General features: G+C 46.9%; 1 protein-coding gene across 2 annotated transcripts in view; it reads left to right on the top strand.

The window, feature by feature from the left end:
* NUP50 (nucleoporin 50) overlaps positions 1–17,575 on the top strand; it is a 220,834-nt gene that overhangs the window by 100,377 nt on the left and 102,882 nt on the right. The gene's annotated exons all lie outside the window — the stretch shown is intronic.

The following is a 17,575-nucleotide window of genomic DNA, read 5'->3' as shown; positions in this document are numbered from 1 at the left end:
GAGAAAATAAATGTGTTCTAGGGCCTGATTTAAGACTTTGGCAACCATAGGCAATTCCTTATATTAGATAATGGGGGACTGAGGGAGGGGAGGTATGGAATCTCAACCAGAAGAGGCATAGCACTTCTCTGAAGCATTGAACAGCTTTAGCCTTTTCTGACCTGGATATTTGGTGCCTTCAAAATTTTGCATCATAGATGATTGCCCTTGCTGCCTATGCTTAAATCCGGGCCTGGTACCAATGCTCCAGGTCTATCAAGTACACTGAAAGAAATATGCCTGGAAAATGTTATACTAAGTGACTTCATGAACCAGCAAAATCAATTGGTATAAATGAATTATATCATATAAATGCTGTTCAAAAAGTACTCAGAGGTTTAAGAGACCAAAAAGGAGTGAAACCCCAGTTTTTGTCTCAATGTTTCTCTCAATCATGTTATACTTCAGGTTGCCCTAAACAACCTGATCCTAGGAGATCTAAACCTGCATCTCGAAGATGAAACCTCCAATCTGGTAGAAAGCCTTCTTTCATTCCTCAAAGCTCTCTCCTACAAAATTCTGGATCCCCAAATCATACATGAGAGAGGCCACCAACTCAACATAGCAGCCTTCATGTCCCAACATACCACTCAACCAGAGATCCACACCTCAAATGGAATCAGGGCTTGTTCCCTCTAATCAGACCTTGGTAATGTAAAAAGGTTAAAACTTTTTAAACAATTATTATCCTTTTTACATTACCAAACCCCACTGATATGGAGTGATTTGCCTTCTGATATAAAGATGAATAGTAAATATATTGAATTCAGGGAAGAAGTGAAAATGTAAGAAGCTTGTTTTAGATATATTTTTAATTGATATATTATTTTGAAATTCCTAGGGATAGCCTAGAGTTTATTATATAAGCCATAGTAGAATGAATAGGTAAATGTGGAATACAAGAATTTTAATGTAATGTGAAAATATCAGGCATTTTCAGTAATAAATTTAGAGTAACTTTGGAACATAACATACCTGTCTTGCAGGATCATAGAAACAAGGGCTGGACATGACCTGGAAAGGTTATGTAATTTAGTCTCATGCCTCCAGGCAACATTCTAAATATCTGTGTAACTCACCAACCCAGGGTCTTGGATTCATTGACTTTTTCTTATGTTCATGGTGTGATGTGATGAGCGGGGGTTAGGTTTCTGCTGTTACCCCCTTTGTTTTTGTTCCAACTCATGCTACCCAGTTGCCATATGTTTATATCTATCTATCTATCTCTGCGGTCTCAAACTCATGGCCCTCCAGGTGCTATTTTGCGGCCCGCGGTCTAGACGTGATGATCAACTGCTCCCTTGCTGCAGTCGATTGTCCCGGTCAAAGCTGCGACGGGTGGTGGTTCCTCGCGCCATCCACACCAGCATTTCTCTTCCCCCTTCCTTGTGGAGCAGTGGCGTGTCTGGCCGGCTCCCTTGCTGCAGTCGATCGTTTCGTTCGGAGCCACAGGTGCTGGCTCCTTGTGCTGTCCGCGCCTGCGTCGGAAGCCTCTCTGACGTAGGCGCGGATCATGCGAGGAGCCACTACCCGCAGCTTTGAAGAAAGGATTGACTGAGAGCGGGAGCCGGCCGGGCATGCTGCTGCTCTGCGGGGAAGGGAAATGCTACTGCTGCTGCTGCACAGGGAAAGGGAGGGGGAGGGAAGAGAAATGCTGCTGCTGTTGCTGCTGCACCCAATTGGGGAAAGAGAGGGAAGGAAGGAGAATGAAGACAAGGGAGAGGAGAGGAACAAGAGATGCCAAGTCCATGGGAGGGAGGGAAAGGAAAGGAGATACCATACCATGAAAGGGGAGGGAGAGATGCCAGGGCATGGGGGGAGGGAAGGAGACAGTTGCCAGACGAGGGGAAAGGAAGAAAGGAGGGAGGGAGAGAAAGGAAGGAAAGAGATGTCAGACCATGGAAATAGGGACGGAAGAAGAGAGAGATAGGAAGGGAAGGTAAGACATGGAAACGTAGATTTTGAAAAGAAAGCAGAAAATTGAATATTAAGTTAATGCCAAAGAAGGATGCAAGGCAGAAAGTAAAGACTAGGGGAGTGGGCGACGAGATGGCAGATGAAATTCAATGTAGAGAAATGTAAAGTCTTGCACGTAAGAAACAGAAACCCAAGGTACAGCGATTCCCTGTAACATTTTTCTAAGAGCAGTTTACTTGGCAGACAGATTAAGCAGATTCCGTCAACCGCACAGATTCCTTCAACCTCACGAGTGGTCCCTCAGCTCGACTGTATTACATTAAATTTTAATTTAATACAGAGTTTATATACACAATGGTAGGGCAGTTATTGAGTGAAAGTACCCAAGAAAGGGACTTGGGGGTAATAGTGGACAAGACAATGAAGCCGTCAGCACAGTGCACAGCGGCTGCTAAGAAAGCAAATAGAATGCTAGGTATAATCAAGAAGGATATTACAACCAGAACAAAAGAAGTTATCCTGCCGTTGTATTGGGCGATGGTGCGCCCGCATCTGGAGTACTGCATCCAGTGTTGATCGCCGTACCTAAAGAAGGATATGTCAATACTTGAGAGGGTTCAGAAGAGAGCGACACATTTGATAAAAGGTATGAAAAACCTTTCATACGCTGAAAGATTGGAGAAACTGGGGCTCTTTTCCCTGGAGAAACGGAGACTTAGAGGGGATATGATAGAGACTTACAAGATCATGAAGGGCATAGAAAAAGTGGAGAGGGACAAATTCTTCAAACTTTCAAAAACTACAAGAACGAGAGGGCATTCGGAGAAATTGAAAGGGGACACATTCAGAACCAATGCTAGGAAGTTCTTCTTCACCCAACGGGTGGTGGACACCTGGAATACGCTTCCAGAGGGCGTGATAGGACAGAGTACGGTATTGGGGTTCAAGAAGGGATTGGATAATTTCCTGATGGAAAGGGGGATAGAAGGGTATGGATAGAGGATTACTATTCATGTCCTGGACCTGATGGGCCGCCGTGTGAGCGGACTGCTGGGCATGATGGACCTCTGGTCTGACCCAGCGGAGGCACTGCTTATGTTCTTTCCATATACACCTTCAACATCAACTGGGCACAGGGAAAAAAACAACAAAAAAACCCAAAGCCTAACCTATAAAACACATCAAAAGGTTGACCCCTCCAGATTCTGGAATAAAGCAGACAACAAAAGGTAGAAAAAATAATTTTATTTTCTATTTTATGATCCCAATATGTCAGATTTGAAATGTGTATCCTGCCAGAGTTGGTGTTGGACAGTGAACGTGAGCTAGAATTTAACAGAGGAAAAGTCTTTTTTGCTTGTTTATATTGTTTATACCATAGCGCCAGTATGGGTAGGAGAAGGCAGAGGGGGTGAAGAGGCTATAAAATAAACCCACCAGGATGTTTGAAAAAAACACCCCATTGGGCAGGAAAATCGAATTGAAAAATCGATTCAGTAGGCTGAATCGAATCAAATTTTTTTTCCCTGAATAGGGCAGCACTACTGTATAGTGAACAGAGCCTGGTCTGACTTTCCCAAAATAAAATGGTCTGAGCTGAACAGACTCTACAAAAAATACAGCCATTTGAAGAGGTAGCATCACTGTGTGGAAGGTTTCCGGGAGGCATCTATGATGGCTGACACTGGAGCAGAGAGATTGAAGTCATCTATGCATTGGGAGCCAGGAACCAGGCTATGAGATGCAGAGACTATAGATTGAGATGAAGGAATCCTTCATTATCCCAGGACAAGCAGGCAGCATATTCCCACACATGGGTGACGTCAGCAACGGTGCCCCGCAGCGGACAGCCTCGAAAGCAAACTTGCTTGAAGATCTCGAACTTTCGAGTGCTGCATCGCGCATGCACGTGTGCCTTCCCGCCCGAACTAGGGGGTGCATCTCCTGTGAGGATCCTCAGTTCAACGTTTTCCGCGGAGCTGAGAAGACTTGTCGACTTAGTTCCCGTAGCGTTGTGCCTTCTCTTCACCGCGGCTGAGTAGTATTTATTTTCTGTTCGGTCGCTGTGTTTGTTTCTACAACTAAAAAAAAAATAAATAAATAATAAAAGTTAATTTTCTCGTTGTATTTTTGCGTCGAGTTGGGAGATTGAGGCCTAGGCCTCTCTCCCTCGTTCTCGACACGGACTTTGTCCTTTCTATGTCCCGGCCTGTTACCGGGTTCAAAAGGTGTTATCAGTGCGGCAGGACTATTTCCATCACTGACCCCCATAGTCGGTGTATGCTCTGCTTGGGGACGACCCATCGTCCAGAAGACTGTCTTCGCTGCCTCACTCTTCAACCTCGTGCCTTTAAGCGCCGCTGCGACAGGTTCTTCGAGCTTTTCCCTCGAATGGAGCCCGAAAAAGCGGTGGCCTCGGCCGAGGCATCTTCGAAACCTTCCACTTTGGGACAAGCCTCGAGTACGAAGCCTTCAACTTCGCCTCCTCTGTAGGCCTCGGCCTCGAAGACCTCCAGGTCCTCGGCCTCGAAGGCCTCTTCGGTGGCCTCGAAGCCTGGATTGGGGGGCAAGTCTCCTGCTTCCTTTTCAGGTACCATTCCTAAGAAGTCAACGGAGTCTAGTTCCTCGCAACTTGGGGCTCCAGGTTCGGTTCCATCTTCTAAACCGTCCTCCAAACGTGCTTCCAAATCGAGGGAATACTCTCCTCCGAGGTCGCCCTCATTGGAATGCACGAGGCCTCCGGGGACTCCGAGTCCCTTGGTCTCTGTCCCCTTGTTTGAGGACATGCTCAAGTCAATTTTGACGACGCAAATTTCCTCAATTGTGGCACAATTGGTCCCGACCTCGACCTTGTCTTCACAGGTCCAGCCTGAGCAGCAATCTCTGCCTCGTCGGCGGTCACCTCGTCGCAAATCTCGATCTCGAGTCTCTTCCTCGGACTCTTTGCCTGACCGAGCTTCTAAGCGGTCTTTGCCTCGATCGAAGCACCGCTCTAAGTCTTCGAAGGTCCTTTCCTCGAGGAGCTTGAGGCCTTCAGATTCTTCGAAGCACGTGCCTCGCTCTCAAAGTACTGTTGCCTCCTCTGTTTCATCGAGGCATTCTAGGTAGAGGACCCCACCTTCGAGATTTTTGCCTCGGGAGCTGTCTCCTCTAGCAAAACCTCGTACTCCGCGCACTTCTCAGTCTCGGAGTCTTAAGCGGAAACATTCCACCACTCCGCCTCTAACTGGTAGTGCAGCATCCTCCGTTACCTTGCGTCTCGGTTCGGAGCCAGTTTCCCAGTATTTGCGCGAGGCCTCCCCATCTTTTTCAGTGGCGCCTTGCTCTCGCTCTGCCTCTCCTCAGGAAGCCTCTACGTCGAAGTCTTCTTCCTTTGCGAAGTTTGTCTTCGACATGGGCCAGGCCCTTAACATCGACTTGCATTCAGATTCCAAGTACACACCTGAGTATTTGGCAGATATGGAGCTTTCCCATCCTCCCAAGGAAACTTTGCATCTGCCCATGACACCTGTGCTGAAGCAGACTTTCCTGCGGAATATGGAAACTCCTTACTCTGTGACGGCGATCCCATCTAAGTTGGAGTCTCGATATCGTACTGTGCCTTGCAAGGGGTTTGAGAAATCACAACTTTCTCACCAATCTTTGGTAGTGGAATCATCCCTGAAGAAAGCTCATCCTTCTAAAGTGTCTGCCACAGTTCCACCAGGGCGTGAAGGTCGCACTATGGATAAATTTGGGCGAAGACTTTATCAAAATTCGATGATGACTAACCGAATTCTAAATTATAACTATGTCTTCACTTCTTATTTTAATTATTTTTTGAAGCAGTTGTCATCCTTTTGCCCAGACTGGCCCAGAGAACGCCTTGCTGAGTATAAACAAATTATTCAGTCTCTCTCACAATTGCGTCTCTTCATGTTGCAGGCATCTTATGATGCATTTGAGCTTTCTTCTCGGGTATCGGCGTTCGCAGTGGCCATGCGACGTCTGGCCTGGCTCAGAATAGTGGAGACATGGATCCCAACTTACAAGATCGGTTAGCAAACCTACCGTGCCAGGGCTCTGAGCTTTTTGATGACTCGATTGAGGCAGCTACTAAACGGCTCTCTGAGCATGAACGCTCCTTCGCCTCTCTTATTCGCCCTAAACCAAAACCTTCTGCGACTAGGGCTTACAAGCCTCCGGCTCGTCGATGCCCTATGAATCCACGCCAGCTTTCTCTAGGCCTCCACCTAGATGGCCTCAACAACAGCGTCCTCAGAAGTCCCAGACGCCTGCTCCAACCAAACCCGCTCCGTCTTTTTGACGGTCCAGTGGTGAGCATTCCAACCTCCTTGCATCCAAACTCCTCCCTGCCCATCGGAGGCCGCATTTCCCTTTTTATATCTGTCTGGGAAACCATTACATCGGACCTCTGGGTCCTCAAGGTCATCCGCGAGGGATACTCTCTACGCCTGCTTCAGGTCCCTCCAGATCATCCTCCAGGAGAGTGTCTTTCCAGTCTCTCGCAACTCCCCCTTCTTCTTCAGGAGGCTCAGGCACTTCTTCGCCTTCGAGCTGTGGAGGAGATTCCTCCTTCCGAACACAATCTGGGGTTTTATTCCAGATACTTCCTGGTTCCCAAAAAGACGGGGGATTTGCGACCCATTCTGGATCTCCGTGCTCTCAACAAATTTCTAGTCAAAGAGAAGTTTCACATGCTCTCTCTTCCAGTTTTGTATTCTCTCATGGATCAGGGAGATTGGATGTGCTCACTGGACCTCAAAGAGGCTTATACTCGCATTCCTGTCCATCTGAATTTTCGCAAGTATCTTCGGTTCAAGGTGGGGAACCTTCATCTTCAATACAGGGTTCTTCCGTTTGGCTTGGCGACCTCTCCCAGGGTCTTTACCAAGTGTCTAGTTGTGGTAGCTGCAGCCCTCCGTGCTCGAGACCTTCAGGTTTTTCCTTACCTCGACGATTGGCTTATCAAAGCCCCTTCTCTTCCAGGGGTTATTCAAGCGACCCTTCAGACTATTTCTTTTCTTCTAAGTCTGGGGTTTCATATCAATTTTCCAAAATCGCAGTTGGTTCCCACTCAATCGATCTAATTCATTGGCGCCGTGTTGGACTCTATTCACATGAGGGCTTTTCTTCCTCTCAATCGTCAAGAAACTCTTCTACGCCTTTGTCATCGCGTAGTTTCAATGTCGACTCACGGCTCGCCAAATGATGGTCCTTCTCGGGCATATGGCATCTACGGTGCATGTGACTCCCTTTGCAAGACTCCACCTTCGCATTCCTCAGTGGACCCTGGCGTCTCAGTGGCGACAGGCCCTGGATCCGCCTTCTCATCATATAGCGGTGACGCCTTTATTAAAAAAGTTTCTCCGCTGGTGGATGCTCTCTTCCAATCTTTCCAGAGATTTGCAGTTTCGCCATCTCCCTCATCAGAAAGTACTCGCAACAGATTCGTCCGAATACGCATGGGGAGCCCACATAGATGGTCTCCGTACGCATGGGTTGTGGACCGCCACAGATCGGCGATGTCACATCAATCTGTTGGAACTCAGAGCGATATTTCTTGCTCTCAAAGCTTTTCTTCACCTCCTTCACGACCAAGTAGTCCTTGTTCGGACGGACAATCAAGTAGCGATGTATTATGTCAACAAACAGGGCGGGACGGGCTCCCACTCCCTTTGTCAGGAAGCTCTGAGGTTGTGGCATTGGGCGATTTCTCACAACATCCTCCTTCGGGCTGTCTATATTCAGGGTCAACAGAATTGCCTTGCAGACAAATTGAGTCGTCTGCTTCTGCCTCACGAATGGACGCTCAACTCCCCTACACTTCGTCAAGTATTTGCTCGATGGGGGAACTCCTCGGGTGGATCTATTTGCGTCACCCAACAACTTCAAACTACCTCTGTTTTGTTCCCGCATTTTCTCGCCCCTTCGTCTGGAGGCGGATGCTTTCCTTCTGGACTGGAGGGGTCAGTTTCTTTATGCATTCCCTCCATTCCCTCTAATTCTCAAAACTCTGGTCAAATTGAAGTCGGACCATGCCACGATGATTCTCATAGCACCCCGGTGGCCCCGTCAACCTTGGTTCTCTCTTCTTCTTCAACTCAGCATCAGGGAACCTCTTCTTCTACCAGTTTTTCCTTCTCTGCTCACTCAGAGTCAGGGGTCTTTACTTCATCCCAACCAGCAGTCTCTTCACTTGACGGCTTGGTTCCTTTCCACTTGACTGATCCTTCTCAATTCTCTCAGTCTGTTCAGGATGTCTTTCTGGCGTCCAGAAAGCCGTCCACTCGTCAATGTTATGGTCAAAAGTGGACCAGGTTCTCGACTTGGTGTTCCAATTATAGTCTTCAACCAAAATCTTCCCCTTTGACTTCAGTTCTGGATTATTTGCTTCATTTATCTCAGTCTGGTCTTCAATCCACCTCTAATAGAGTTCATCTTCGTGCCATTGCTGCTTTTCATCAACCTTTGGACGGGAAACCCCTCTCGGCACATCCCCTGGTTGCTCGTTTTATGAAGGGACTTTTTAATCTCCATCCACCGGTTAAACCGCCTCCTGTGGTTTGGGATCTTAATGTTGTTCTGGCTCAACTGATGAAACCTCCGTTTGAGCCTATTGATTCAGCTCATTTTAAATATCTTACTTGGAAAGTTGTTTTCTTGATTGCCCTCACTTCGGCTCGTCGAGTCAGTGAGTTGCAAGCTTTGGTCTCGGACCCGTCTTTCACGGTTTTTCACCATGATAAGGTGGTTCTACGTACAAATCCAAAATTCTTACCTAAAGTAGTGTCTGATTTTCATATCAATCAATCTATTGTGCTACCAGTATTTTTTCCTAAGCCGCATTCTCACCCTGGTGAGGCGTCTCTACATACTTTAGATTGTAAGCGGGCGTTGGCGTTTTATCTTCAACGTACTCAACCTCACAGGACATCTCCTCAACTTTTCCTTTCTTTTGATCCAAATAGGTTGGGACGTCCTGTCTCGAAGCGTACCATCTCCAACTGGATGGCTGCTTGCATTTCTTTCTGCTATGCTCAGGCTGGTCTTCCTCTACAAGGTTGAGTGACGGGCCACAAAGTTAGAGCTATGGCGGCTTCTGTTGCTTTCCTCAGATCAACTCCTATTGAGGAAATTTGCAAAGCTGCCACTTGGTCCTCGGTTCACACTTTCACCTCTCATTACTGTCTGGATACTTTATCCAGGAGGGATGGCCATTTTGGCTAATCTGTTTTGCAAAATCTTTTTTCGTAAATTGCCAACTTCCCTCCTCCCTTTTTACTTAGCTTGGAGGTCACCCATATGTGGGAATATGCTGCCTGCTTGTCCTGGGATAAAGCACAGTTACTTACCGTAACAGGTGTTATCCAGGGACAGCAGGCAGATATTCCCACAACCCGCCCACCTCCCCTGGTTGGTTTCTTGGCTTGGTATCTGAACTGAGGATCCTCACAGGAGATGCGCCCTCTAGTTCGGGCGGGAAGGCATGCGCGATGCAGCACTCGAAAGTTCGAGATCTTCAAGCAAGTTTGCTTTCGAGGCTGTCCGCTGCGGGGCTCCGTTGCTGACGTCACCCATGTGTGGGAATATCTGCCTGCTGTCCCTGGATAACACCTGTTACGGTAAGTAACTGTGCTTTCTGTGTCAATAGAGTTCAAAATAATTGTAACAGAATTGGTTCCTCAACACTGAGCTGAAGCAGAAAAGGGAACCAGGGTTGTCTTGGTTACTATGGAGCTATGAGAATCATGGTGGCTGGTTCCCGCTGTAGTTTGAATAGTCTTCCCTATCAAAGAAATTGGTGGGAACACATAGAGGAACTTGTTTATCCAAGTCTTGACTTTCCAAAAATCACAGCTCATCAGTTAATGCTTCTCTTGGGTCACATGATGTCTACAGTTAATGTGAACCCATTTGCTTGCCTGCATATCAGAAATGCTCAGTGGAATTGAGCTTCTGTTAGTCGAAAGCTACAGACCCACTCTCTCAATGCCTCCAGGTCACCTCTCCGCTTCATCACTTTCTTCACTGGTGGTTGCAGCCCACCAATCTCTCCAGGGGCCTCTTATTCCATTTTCCTCTGCATTAGAAGATACTTTTTTTATTTTTTTTTTAATTTGTTTATAATTTTACAGATTGTTAAACAACAATGTAATAGAAATAAACATTTAAGAAGAAACATAACATAAATTATAAATCAAAAATTTCACAAATTTAACTAAGTTCATAGTCCACAAACTAGGGAGAGAGAATCCTACATCTCCAAGGGAAGTTGGTTTTTCAAGAAATGTTCATTCAAATTAAATTAGGAGATCAAACAGTTGGATTAAATTAAATTATCATCCTGGTTAATAGAAAAGGCATGGAGGGGATTGGAGCTTAACCAGCTGCTTTACCCTCAAGAAAAAATTTCAACTGATCAGGTTCATAAAATATATATCTATTATTCTGATAGGTAATACAGCATTTACAGGGAAAACGTAACTGAAAAGTTGCTCCTATACTCAAAATTGGCTGACGATAAATTAAAAATTTCTTTCGTCTATCTTGAGTCCATTTTGATACATCAGGAAAAATTGAGACTTTTGAACCATGAAATTCTGAATTATCAGTTTTATAGAATAGACGAAGAACTGCTTCCTTATCTTGTTGAAAAACAAAGGTTACCAATAAAGTTGCTCTTCCCATAATTTCTTCTTGTTGAGATGTTTCCAGGATAGCTGTGAGATCTAAATCTCCTGCTACGGTTCCTTTTCCTTTATCCTCTTTAGGAATATTTAAATAATAAAGTTTATGTACCGGTGGTAAATTATTTTCAGGAAATTTAAGTACTAGTCTCAAGAAGGAATGAAACAGTTCTCTTGCCGGTTGGAATTTGGAAATAGGAAAATTTAAAAGTCTAAGATTCAAACTCCTGTTAGCATTTTCCAAATTTTCCAATTTTCTAACAAGTAAATTTTTATCCTTCAGTTGTAAATTAATTGAAGCTTTCGCTTCAGTCATAGATTTTTCCAATTTGTCTATTCTATCGGATTGCTTTAGAAGTTTCTCATCAAAAGTCTTAAACTGTATGTTGGTACTCTGGGCTGAAGTGAAGAATTGAGAGCATACCTTATACAATGATTCCAAGCCACTCCAAATAGCCTCCATGTCTATAACATCAGGTCTTATCAAAGGAGGAAGCAAAGTTGTACCGGGAATCACTCCACTGGATTCCACCTTCTCCTTCTCTGTAGCATTACAGGTTTCTGTTCCTCCATTCTCCATTGTCGGCTGCACAGGGGCCGACAAGCTGTGCAACTCATCCGGGGTCAGAGGGGAAATCAGCAGCACCACCTGAGGAATCAACTCCGGAGCTTCCTGTACTGCAAGCATCGCTCCCAACACTGTCCCGGGACGAGGAGGAACTCCAGGTCCCATCGGGCTGAGTGAAGTCTCGCCCTCCAAGATCGAGGTCTTCCCCCCTCGATCAGCGGACACGCCCGCTCCAACTGGGACGGCAAAGCTGGTAATCGCCGTCTGCGTCGACGGCGAAGAGGCAGAGAAAGTAGGAAGAACGCCCCTCTGTCTTCCCCTGCGCTTCGGCATTGTAAAGGCAGGAAAAAAAAGGCAAGTAAGTAAATATTTTGCCGGTCGTGCAGGAGCCTCTCGCTGACACGACTTAATCCGTCGCCATCTTGGATTCTCTCCCAGAAGATACTTAATGATATATGCTTTCATATATGCATGGGGAGCTCACTTGGACGGTCTTCAAACTCAGGATTTGTGGAGTTCACAAGAACGAACCCTCCATATCAATCTGTTAGAACTCTGAGCCATTCGCAGTGCTCTCTGCACCTTATCAAGATCACCTTCTCAATCAAGTCATTCTAGTCAGAACAATCAAGTGGCCCTGTACTGCATAAGCAAGCAGGGAGGTATAGGCTCTCACCCTCTTTGCTAGGAAGCAGTTCAGATTTGGTCTTGAGTGATTCCCTGTAACATTTTTCTAAGAGCAGTTTACTTGGCAGACAAACAGAATGCACTGGCAGACAGATTAAGCAGATTCCTTCAACCGCACAGATTCCTTCAACCTCACGAGTGGTCCCTCAGCTCGACTGTATTACATTAAATTTTAATTTAATACAGAGTTTATATACAGCTAAATTACCACGGAGGCTTCGAAGCGATTTACAAACCATCAAATTGGGTACTTTGAACTTCCCTCTCTGTCCCAAATGGGTTCACAATCTAACTATAGTACCTAAGAAAAATATTTACTTAAATAGAGATAATAATAATAATAATTTATTTCTTATATACCGCTAAGATATATAGATGCCTCCAGGAAACCTTCCACACAGTGATAACTATCGCTTCAAATGGACATGGTTTACCCTCTGGTGTTGCCTACAGAATTTATCACCAGACACATGTCCTTTACCATCAGTGCTGGATTACCTCCTCCATCTGTCTGACACTGGTTTAAAAACCACTTCAGTGAGTGTTCATATTATCTTTCATGCACCTTTCAACAACAAACCTCTAGCCACACACCTATTGGTTTCTTGGTTCATGAAAGGACTCATGAGTTCAAAGCCTCCAATCAAACCTCCTCCAATTGCTTGGGACCTCGGACATTCTCACCACTTTGATGAAACCTCCATTTCAACCTCTGGCGGCTACACTTCTTAAATACCTCACTTGGAAAGTGATAGTCTTAATCTGTATCACTTCTGCATGCTGAGCTAGTGAACTACAAGCATTAGTATTGGATCCTCTTTTTATCATGATGGAGTTTTTCATACTCAACCAAAATTCCTCCCTAAAGTAGTCTCGGATTTCCATCTCACCTAGTCTATAGTTTTATTTGTCTTCCCAAAACCACATTCCAACCCTGGTGAAGTGGCGCTCCACACATTGGTCTATAAACGATTCTTGGCTTATTACCTGGATTGAATGAAACATCATAGAACTAGTACTCAGCTCTTCTTCTCCTTCAATTACAACAGACTAGGAGAACCTGTTTCTAAGAGAACAATTTCTACATGCTGTGTTTGGGCTGTGCTGCCACTGGAAAGTCATGTCACAGCACATAAAGTTAGAGCAATAGTGACTTCAGTAGCTTATTTCTGTTCCACTCCCCTTGAGGACATTTGTAAAGCAGCAACCTGGTCCTCATTTCCTATTTTCACATCCCACTACTGTCTGGAGGCTCATTCCAGATGGGATAGTTAGTTCAGCCAAGCAGTTCTAAAGAATTTATTTTCTAGTTAGATGTCAACTTCCCTCCATCCTTTATGTATTAGCTAGGGAGTCCCACATGTGAGAATGTTGCCTGTTGTCTTGAGATAAAGCACAGTTAGTTACCTGTAACAGGTATTATCCAGGGACAGCAGGCAGATATTTTCACAACCCTCCCACCTCCCCTAGTTGGCTTCTTAGATTATTTAATGATCTTATGGTTCCGCGAGCTGACGCCAGGTGGGAAGGTGCTCGCATATGAGTGATACGTGCCACATTGAGACTTCTAAGAAGTTTAAATTGACAGTACACTTTTGCACTCTCTCTGTATCGGGCTTTGTTGATGACGGTGCTCACATGTGAAAATATCTGCCTGCTGTCCCTGGATAACACTTGTTACAGGTAAGTAACTGTGCTGTTTCTGATCCCAAAATTTGCAGCAATAATAATAATAATTATTATTATTATTAAGACTTGCAATTAGAACAAACCCCTAATCAGCACATATCAAATGAAAGTTCAGCAAACCTAATCAAGCAGGGGGTATTATCAACATCATAAAAATCGGTGTATCTTGAACAGAGCCATATAAGTTATGCATAGGGTGACAACCTCTGAAGGCAGTATCATGTTGAAGAACAGAAGTGACTACTGATTATTTGTGTGTAGGACTATTTAATATATTCATAAATGATCTAGAAACAGGGACGAAGTGTGAGATAATAAAATTTGCAGATGACACCAAACTATTTAGGGAAGCTCAGACTAAAGAGGACTGTGAGGAATTGCAAAGGGACTTGAACAAACTAGGAGAATGGGCGACAAAATGGCAAATGAAGTTCAACGTTGAGAAATGTAAAGTATTGCATGTGGGAAGCAGAAACCCGAGGTACAACTATACGATGGGAGGGATGTCATTGAATGAGAGTACCCAAGAGAGGGACTTGGGGGTAATGGTGGACAGGTCAATGAAGCCGACAGCTCAGTGCGCAGCGGCCGCTAAGAGAGCGAATAGAATGCTAGGTATAATAAAGAAGGGTATTACAGCCAGGACGAAAGAAGTTATCCTGCCGCTGTATCGGGCGATGGTGCGCCCACACCTGGAATACTGTGTCTAGTTTTGGTCGCCATACCTTAAGAAGGATATGGCGTTACTCGAGAGAGTTCAGAGAAGAGCGACACGTCTGATAAAAGGGATCGAAAACCTTTCATACGCTGAGAGATTGGAGAAACTGGGTCTCTTTTCCCTGGAGAAGAGGAGACTTAGAGGGGATATGATAGAGACTTATAAGATCATGAGGGGCATAGAGAGAGTAGAGAGGGACAGATTCTTCAAACTTTCAAAAAATAAAAGAACAAGAGGCCATTCGGAAAAGTTGAAAGGGGACAGATTCAATACAAATGCCAGGAAGTTCTTCTTTACCCAACGAGTGGTGGACACTTGGAATGTGCTTCCAGAGGACGTTATAGGGCAGAATACAGTACTGGGATTTAAGAGAGGATTGGACATTTTTCTGCTGGAAAAGGGAATAGAAGGGTATAAATAGAGGATTACTGCTCAGGTCCTGGACCTGTTGGGCCGCCGCGTGAGCGGACTGCTGGGCAAGATGGACCTCAGGTCTGACCCAGCAGAGGCATTGCTTATGTTCTTATGACTACTGTAACTTCATGTCTTCCATATCCTTTTCTTCTCTTGACACTGCAGGTTCCACAAAACATATAACAATCTTGCAGCTCTTTCCTGTCTTATACCCTATACATTTTGCTCATCTTCTATGGCAACAGGAAGGCTGAAGCCTTAATAGCTTTACTAGATGAGCTGAGACATGAGGCAGGAGCAGTTTGAAATGATGTGGGTGAGGGAAAGTAGTCAAAGCAAGATCAGCTTAATACCTTCTCCCAGAATTCATCAATGAAAATTTGGACTCCAGTATCTTTTTGCTTCCAAGATCTGTGCTGTTGTGTGTTCCATAGCTGATATAAGAGAATGGGTGCAGGGAGTACAAGAGCATTTATATAGCCTTGACCTTGATGTGTACTGACTTATTGACATTCAAAATGTTACTTATCCCAGGACAAGCAGGCATGATATTCTCACATGTGGGGTTACGTCATCTACGGAGCCCCGATGCGGAAGCATTTTCAAGCAAACTTGATTGAAAATTTAAGTTTGCTCTGCTGCTCCATGCATGCGTGCCTTCCTGCTCCACTAGGGGGCGCATCCCCTCGTGGTCTCCAGTTCAAAATTTTCCGCTGAGCCTAGAAGTCGTGTTTCTTCAGGCTCTGCCCCAACTGCCTTCTAGCACCATGATTTTTTCTTATTTTTCTCGATTAAGTCGCTGTGTGCAAGATTTTTTCTTGTTTCAATTTGTTCCTGCTTCGTTTTTGACCGACCCGGAGGCTTCCGGGTCCCCGTGGCCGTGTGGCTACTCGAGCCGCGGCCAGTTTCGATTCTATGTTCCGGCCTTTGACCAGCTTTAAAAAGTGCACCCGGTGCGAGCAGCTTCTTTCCATCACAGACCCGCATCGCCGGTGCATCCTCTGCCTGGGGGCCGCTCATCCAACCGACTCCTGCCCCCAGTGTGCTACTTTCCAGAACCGGGCCCTCCGCCGAAGAAAAGCCCGCATGGTGGATCTCTTCGCCGCCGACCAACCCTCTACCTCGGCCTCGAGGTCGGCCCTGGCCTTGACCTCGGCCCCGAATACCTCGACATTGCCTCAAGACTCGAATCCGAAGTCCTCGGGACAACAGAAAGCCTCGGCTCCGGGTAAGTCCCCTCTTCAGGTTCCGTAACAGCGAAGAAGCCAGCCTCGGGGACACCGGCGACGCATGGCGGAAGTCCCATGCTTACAGCCCCGGCGAAGCCCTCCAAGCCTTCGGGCCATGCCTCCACCACATGGGAATACTCTGATACGAGGTCACCCCCGGTGGAGCGCACCGAGGCAGTGGACATGCCCTCGATGCTGTCCGTGCCCGTTTTCCAGGACCTACTCCGAGCGATGATCTCATCGGAGCTGTCCGCTGCAATGGCCCATCTACAACCGGCCTCGACCTCGACCCCGCATGTGCCAGACCAGCCTGAGCCTCGCGTCGAGCCACCTCGGGGAAAAGCGCGCAAGCTTCGCCGCATCTCATCCTCCTCGGACTCCTCACCGAGACACCCGAGGCGCTTTCCCTCCACAGACCGCCGCGGGGCAAAACGTCGTGCTAAAACGACAGAAACCTCAAACCGCCGTACCTCCAAGAAGGCCCGGGGTTCCCCCACTCTACGAGGCTGTTCACCTACACCTCGTACGGGACCGCTGAGGGTGGCGGAGCTATCACTCTCCAACCCGCGCATCCTCCGAACTCCCCCTCGGACCGGGGCTCCGATCCGAGGTTTCAGGCTTTCACCGAGGGAGTCCGGGTCGAGGTCACCGATTCGACATCGGTACCCCGAACCCCGGCATCGTCTCCGAGGGGCTCCTCGAGACATCGGAGATCCACGACCTCGGAACACTTTCACAGTGCTTCCCCGGTCTCGGAGCGTGGATCGGAGCAGGAGCCTCGATACTCGAGGGAAGCCTCCCCATCCTTCTCCACCCGACGGAGGTCTCGTTCACCGACCCCGCACGGGGCCTCGGGAACATCCCGCCCATCCTTCTCTCGCTTTGTCCAGGACATGGGCCACGCTATGGACTTGGACCTCCAGTCCGACTCCAGATACTCTAAGGAGTACCTAGCGGAGCTGGATATGCCATCACTGCCCAAAGAGTCCCTTCGCTTACCGCCTAACCCGGTACTCCAACAGGCTTTCTTCAGGAACCTGGAGACCCCCTATATGGTCATAGCAGTAACCTCCAAAATGGAGGCTAAGTACCGTACAGTACCCTTCCCGGGATTCGAACAACCGCAGCTCTCCCACCAGTCGCTGTTAGTAGAATCCTCCTTGAAAAAGGCTCACCCCTCCAGTATCTCAGCGGCGGTCCCCCCAGCCCGAGAAGGCCGAACCCTAGACAAGTTCGGCAGGAGACTATATCAAAATGCGATGATGGCCTCTAGGGTGCAAAGCTACACTTTCACCTTCACATCCTACCTCAAACACCTCATTGGACTACTGAGACTGACTTACCGGCCTCCCGCCAAGGAGCGTTTAGCCTGCTTTCAGAGTCCCTCTCCAACCTACGCCTCCATCTATTCCACGCAGCCTACGATGGCTTCGAACTCTCCTCCAGAGAGGCAGCCTTTGCTATCACCATGCGCCGACTAGCTTGGCTGCGCCTGGTCGACATGGACCCCAACTTACAGGACCAGTTGGCTAACTTCCCCTGCGTGGGTAAAGAACTTTTCGATGACACTATCGAGACGGCTACAAAACGCCTCTCCGAACACGAACGCTCATTTGCCTCCCTC

This window comes from Geotrypetes seraphini, chromosome 7, assembly GCF_902459505.1.
Source record: "Geotrypetes seraphini chromosome 7, aGeoSer1.1, whole genome shotgun sequence".
Lineage (NCBI taxonomy): Eukaryota > Metazoa > Chordata > Amphibia > Gymnophiona > Dermophiidae > Geotrypetes > Geotrypetes seraphini.
This window is presented reverse-complemented; position numbering and strand designations above follow the sequence as displayed.